Below are 6,968 nucleotides of genomic sequence, written 5' to 3'. Positions count from 1 at the left end.
AGACCTGTGTGGCTGAGGCCTACTGGCACTAGTCTTCTTTGCACTGTAGGGGGATGGATAGGCTGGAACAAAAAATTTGCATAATATCCAATGTCTAGCCACGTTTATCTGTTTTACATTCAAATATCAGGTTAAACTATGTAAACTATGGCCTGCGATAAGAACGAGATGTGATATTGTCTAAACAGGGAGATATAGTGGATATTTTTAGACAGTTTCCTTGAGACATTTATAGAATGTTGCACTTGTCTTTTGCATGAAAAGCTGATTTGCTTCTTGCTGGAGACATAGGTCACACCATGCTTTTTCACTGCACGTGTCCTAATTTTTTTCATTAAGAGGAAGAGCTGGAAGAGGAAGAATTGAAAACTGGAAGTGTCAGTTTCAGAAATGGTCAGACAGCCTCTTTGAAAACATACACAATTATCTATGAGCAATCAAAGTCACTTTAAAGCATACTAAAAAGTAACAGTGAAAGTCTGCAAAGTAATCTGTTGTTATCTTATTTTGTCAAGTGAGAAAGAGGCCATGCTACTGAATACACTACTCCACAAAAGCCCTCAGATCAGGGAATGGAAAAACTCTGGCTGCTGGCCTTGAATTTACTTGTAGCCATCAGAGCTTAATGTTAGTAACTGTGTTCAGGTTATGTAAGACTGTTTTGAGAGGTGCTTCACACACAGCATCTTTTTCAATTCCAATTTTATCTTTCAAATTTTAAAGATGAATAGTTAAAAAAAGCCTTTAATCTACAAAATATATATATATATATATAAAAAATTTGAGTAGTTCTACATAAATGTTTGTAGAAAACGCCCCAAACCTTTGTGATTTCCATTCTGCTTCTCAATCACTGGCTTTCTCAAGGTTTCTACCAAAACACATGCATCAAGTGTCTCAGTTTCTAAACATCCATAGGAGGCAACAAAGCACAAGTTGCATGTTTATTTTACGGTATAAGAATAAGTCATCATGCAGCCTGTCTGGATTTGTTTTCTGCCAAGTTTGTTTGCAATTTTAGGCTTTAGTGCTGATTTATTTGAGCCTTTAGTCTGCAGGGGAGGTACGTTTGGATGAGTGGCTGAGTTGGGACATAGGTTGCAGATCTCAATGTAGGTGGCCCTTTACAGCAAACAGATGCCCAGGGTATTAGCTCTGTCATCTGTTGAGAGCTCATTCCAGCACTAGATGGCAGTGCGTGTCTGTAACTGCAGGACATCTGGGTGGGCGTCTTGACAGAGAAGGTTTGCTGCCAGCTACGGTGAGATCAGATCATTCATTCCACCTCAAATGGTCTCACAAAGATTTTTTGCACAGTCACAGGACTGCCAAAGTCTGTTCCACTGAAGCCACAACAATTATGCAAAGAAAGTCAGTGAGTGCACAGAATGAAAGAAGACGCTCACATCATAAGACATACTGTAGAAAAGATGGCCTGATGTTCTGTCTCACATGATTTATTAGGCTTTAAGATGCCTTTTCTGGGGTTTACACCCCAACAGGTGGTGTTTTTAAAAATAGAAAAGCTTTTGCTTGAAATTTCTTTATGCAACCATAAGTGTTTTTTTTGCAGGGGATTTAATAGATCAGAGTCAGATTTCATTCATCTGAGCTACCTAGGTGGGAAAACCTGAGTGTAGTGAAGTGTTTGTTCATTCATCTGACTCCATATGATCAAAAGAAACATTTAATTCTACATTTTCATTGCTCACTCTTACTATGTACACACTGTGCACTGTAATTATGTTGCTGAATATCAAGTGCTTTTAAAGCGTACACCCACATGGGTGTTATTTAAGGCGGAGATTAGTGTCAGGATGACATTTGGGGGAGCTATGAAAAGAATTTAATGAATTTAACAAACACTAAGCACTTATAAGAATAGCTGAGCGCCATGTGGCTTGTGCACATGCTGTCCACATAAATTGAGTGCAGGTGAAGCTGGCTCTGAAAGCAAATCACTTCCTGTGTGCTCCCATGTTAAAAAGTCAAACTTTAGAGCAGAAATAAACACATATTAAGCCTAAAAGTTAGGAAAAGATAAGGTGACAGGTGAGTGCTGACACAGTCTGGTAGGCCTCAGCTAATTCAAATCACTCAACTGGACTTTGAGAGGTTTTTTTTGGTGTCAGTACTTTTTCAAGCAGTTTTAATGCAGTAATATAATAATAAAATAATAATAATAATAATACTGTGGTTTGTTGACTGGTTGCACCAGCATGCTATTCTTTTTTGGTGAGCAAAAATCAATGTTATTCTATTCATCCACTTATCCTTTTCAGGGTCGCGGGGCACTGGAAAAGTCCCAGCTGTCATAGTGTAAGAGGCAGGGCACAGCATGGAAAGGGCACCAGTCTAACACAGAGACAGATTCGCACAATTTAGATTGTTGCCCATAGGAGACTCCTCCTGAGGGAGGAAGCCAGAGTACCTGAGGAAAACCCACGCAAACACAAGGAGAACATGCAAACCCCAGCCTGGTGGTGGAATTGAACTCTCAACCTTCTTGCTAAATATGCGGCAACAGTGCTAACCACCGTGCCATCGCACTGCCACAAACAGATGCCCATATTTAGCATTATTCACCTAATTATCATCTGTGCATCTGTGAAGCAAACAGTCTATGGTAACAGCTGTCACTACCTTTACTGTATCGCTCCACCGTCTTTCCCCAAATATGTTTAGTTCTGTTTCTTTCTGACCAAAATGTCAAATCTGAGCGCTCAAAACAACAAGCCATAAACTCTGGTGGATGTCATGATGGTTACTGCTTTCTTTTGTGTAAAGAGTTTTTAGAAAATGATGTCTTAACACTCTCACTCCCATCAGAGTCATGTCTAGAACTGGATGTTCAGCATCATTTTAATTTTAAACCTTCCACATGTTTGCAAAGAGAAAGTACAGTATAATTTAAAGGTTATTCAGAAGATTTATTTTTATAAATCTGTGTTTACATGTTGGCTTTGCTTAATTTAACCGAACTATTTCTTCTGCCAAACTGAAACAGAAAAAAAAAACATGCATAAAAGAAGCTATTGTGTGTGTAGTTGTGGAAGAATATGTGTGAAGCTCGGTCCTCTCTGGCACAGCTGGCTGCCGGCAGAGCCTGCGGGCACGCCACTGCAACCCCCTCTGGCCTCTCGTTTGGGGCTCTACTCAGCTCTTCCCAGGAGGGTGGCACGGTTCCCCCCCCTTTGGTGGTCCTCCTCGGGTCCTTTTACTCTGGGGCCTCTGGATATCTGGGGCCTGGATCTCCTCCATACCTGCTTCATACCCTGGTGGACAGGGCTGTGGCCCCCCCACACTCCTTAGCAGATCGTTACATGGAGAAACCTTTGGAATACAAGCATGCTGATCCACACAGGTATGCACAGGTTCACAGACGCGGACTACAGCTTTCTTGGCTGCTGCCTCAAAGCACATTGTGCGCTGTCTATCTTGCGTGCTGCACAATATCGTTTATTATTTAGTATCTACTGATATCTACTGCTAGCTAGTTTATTGTGATGGTGCTGTTTTTTTTTTATTATGTTGCTCTTTGTTGTTTGCTTTCTCTTCTGTTTTTTTTTCTCCATACAGGTGATCCAGGTGTTTTGTTTGTTTGTTTTTTTTCTTTCTTCCCCCCTTCTCACCGTCTCTTCTCCCCTTTGGTTTTCTTTCTTTCTCTCCCTCTCTTTCTTTCATTCTTTCTCCCTGTCCTATCCCCCAGTCATGTCTGTCCCGTTTGTAGCAACCGAAAAAAAAATAAATTCATAATTATAATAAAGGTCAATCAAATGGACCAATATGGCAAGGCCATGATGATCCACTTGGTAAAATAAATCCGCTTGGCATCTTTCTTGGCCTTAAGACAACAATTCTGATGGCTAAAGATCCAAACGGGACAAAAAAAAAAAGAATATGTGTGATAGTGTGAAAAGAGTGAAAAGACATTCATCAGGCACGTGCAATATTTCCTTAAGGTGCGGATGTCTGCCATTACCATTTACAACAAGGTCAAAGGGCAGTGTTTTCAGTAATTACAGCACAGCATGACATGGGTGATAACTCAGAGCCCTCCCTGAAACCATCCTGTTCTAGGCATCCTAAATCTCAGGTGTCCTTTTCACATTTGACCTTTGACATTGAGTTATCACTCATCTTTTTTACCTAACACATTGGCTACTTTTAATGTATCCATTCCACTGTATCTGCTTATTAATCTAGTAGCTCCTGAGTGCTGCTGGGGAATATAATATAATCAAATGCCTTGATTAGGAACAATAACCCTTAGATTCAGTATGTGAAACACAGTCCTGGCCAATAAAAATACCCTTGTGTACCTTCATGCCATGTGCACAGACCAAATGATGATAAAGTGCCCCCACACTTGAAGGCTAAAAACACATTCCGTAGGATGCGCGGACCATATGGTTGCACTGAGGTTCTCTTTATATTTGTTCAGCCAGAAATGTATAGGTTGATTTTGTGAGATGTATATTTTGGCTTGAGGTTTTGTTCTCAGCTTTGGTTATTCAAAGCACAGACCATGAAATTACATGAACTGTATGTGCTGTGACTCTCAGATGGATCACAGTAAGTCATACAGTCATGATAAAAAAAACAAAAACTGTAATGCTGTGATATCAATAATGTAGCGATACCATGTGCCATATAGCACACACAACAATGAAACGAGCCCAGACACATCTCAGACTTAGAGCAGAGTGTAAGGCTCTGATGGCAATTACATAAAAAAGGAAACTGCATCAACAACCTCCAACAAAGCACCGTACTTTACAAACTATGAAAGAAAACTGCTTCTGGTGAAGGTGGAAACAAAGCGCTTATTTCACCACACAAAAACACACCTTACCTCTTGCCCAGTGTTGATATACTTGATATAGTCCTAAGCCCCCTGTGACCCTTTCTGGATAAGCAGGGGTCACAGGGGAATGAAGGTCTTTCACAGGTCTTATTAGCCCATGATAGCATCCACTACTTTCATTGGAGAAAATACTTAAATTGCACATAATATGCCTTGTTAGTACAGTAAAGTAATTCAAACTTCAGTATGGTTCCCAACTACTAGCATGAGAGGTAACAGTAGAGACGGCCTTCACTTTAAATTCATTACATGTTCTTGATACTTTGCATTAACTTTACACACATACAGATGTTTGAATTAACAACCTGCTTTCACTGGGATGAACCACTAACCTTAAGCTCTAAAGGTAGCAGGAAAAAGTGGTCTTATTGCCACTTAGCTTCCCGTTTTTGTTTCCCCCAGCTTGCTAACCTACAGGCCAAAGAAGAAGGCATGCAAGGGTGGCCGTTTACAGGAGGTTAGCTGTCTAATTCCCAGAATTCAGGAGTTAAGTCACTATTCCACACAGCTATATACAGCTCACTTTGTATATGGGTGAATAGAAATGACTACCATCCCCTGAAAGAGAGATTTGCTCCAATGGCTACACCAAAACAGTCTCTAATTTTAAATATAGGGCAGCAAGAGGGTGTTGGACTGTGAAGTTGATGCTCAGTGTTACTTTGGGAGTCAGGATTTTGCTTTCTGAATGTGTGTGCGGATATATGATTTCATGCACGCATCCAACCATGCATATAAACAAACTTAAATATAGCAGTAAATTGGTGGGAAAATACACAGAATTACAAATAGAGTACTCAGAAAATGTTGAACACTGTACCTAAACAGTGATCAACAGTACATAACAGTAGTTAGCATCATATATTGTATCGTTACCTAATAGTAGAGTAAGGTGTCATTTCAGGTAACAGCAGGTAGACTGTTTTGTAGCATTTTGCCGACAGGTTTTTTAATATCTATGTTGCTTTCTAAAAAGAGATCATCCATAGCAATTGGCGGCCCTAAGTTAATAGCATATTTTTCTTCAGATGTCAGGAAAGCTCAAAGCTCATTGATTTTAGAACGGTCATTAAAAAGTCATTTAAATTGTCACAACCCAGTGGCGCCTCTCCTCCTGTCTTGTAGGCCTTCCTAGGAGCTAAAATGGGTGATAGGGGAGAATGTTAACTAATGGAGTTCATTTGGGTCTTCCAGCCTGACCGAAAAAGCTTACTAATGTGCTCACATTCTCTCATTCATTCAACTTTCATTCACTGTTTTTTATTTATATAATATCCCTATTAGAGCTATAGAGAGCTCAGGCCAATGTTTTGCTTGAATGTATTGAGCCATATTTAAAAATTTTGTTATGATCTTTAATTTGTACCAAGTTTATTTTGTAATTTACGATATTAGATATTAATTAATCTTGATTTTGTGAATCCAGTTTTTTTTGTTGTTGCTGTTGTTCTAAAGCACAGGTGTCGAACTCCAGGCCTTGAGGGCCGGTGTCCTGCAGGTTTTGAATGTGTCCTTGACCCAACACAGCTGATTCGAATGGCTAAATGACCTCCTCAACATGTCTTGTAGTTCTCCAGAGGCCTGGCAATGAACTACTCATTTGATTCAGGTGTGTTCACCCAGGGTGTTATCTAAAACCTGCAGGACCCCGGCCCTCGAGGCCTGGACTTCGACACCCCTGTTCTAAAGTGTACCTAGCTGTTGTGAAGTGGTGTGTGTAGTTGGGCCAGCATGTATAGATTTTTTAATACTGATTGGCATTAAAGCTGCCTCCTAAAAGGCCCGAGTCAGAAACTGTATGTGCTGCAGAAGCAGCGAAGACTTCGTTGGCTTAGTTTTATTACATTATAAATCCAAGTTCTTAAATTTGATTGAATTCAATATTGCTTGTCCGTGTCCTTGTGGGTGTGCGATATTAAAGAAGCTTGAGTAAGCTGACAAGTAGACTGCCGTTATATGACTTGAAGAAATAATCAAGGCAACTCATGAGTAATTTCACTGAGTAACAAATTATTCAACCACGTATGTTTTATTCCTCGGAAACAAGAACAGAAGACGGCCACACACAAGTTTCTCAAAATTTCACCGCTGACAAAAATAA

This window comes from Aulonocara sp. 'chitande type north' Nkhata Bay, linkage group LG15, assembly GCF_057382095.1.
Source record: "Aulonocara sp. 'chitande type north' Nkhata Bay isolate Kocher_YH1m ecotype deep benthic linkage group LG15, A_spYH_male_GT1.1, whole genome shotgun sequence".
Lineage (NCBI taxonomy): Eukaryota > Metazoa > Chordata > Actinopteri > Cichliformes > Cichlidae > Aulonocara > Aulonocara sp. 'chitande type north' Nkhata Bay.
Note: the sequence above shows the minus strand (reverse complement) of the source record.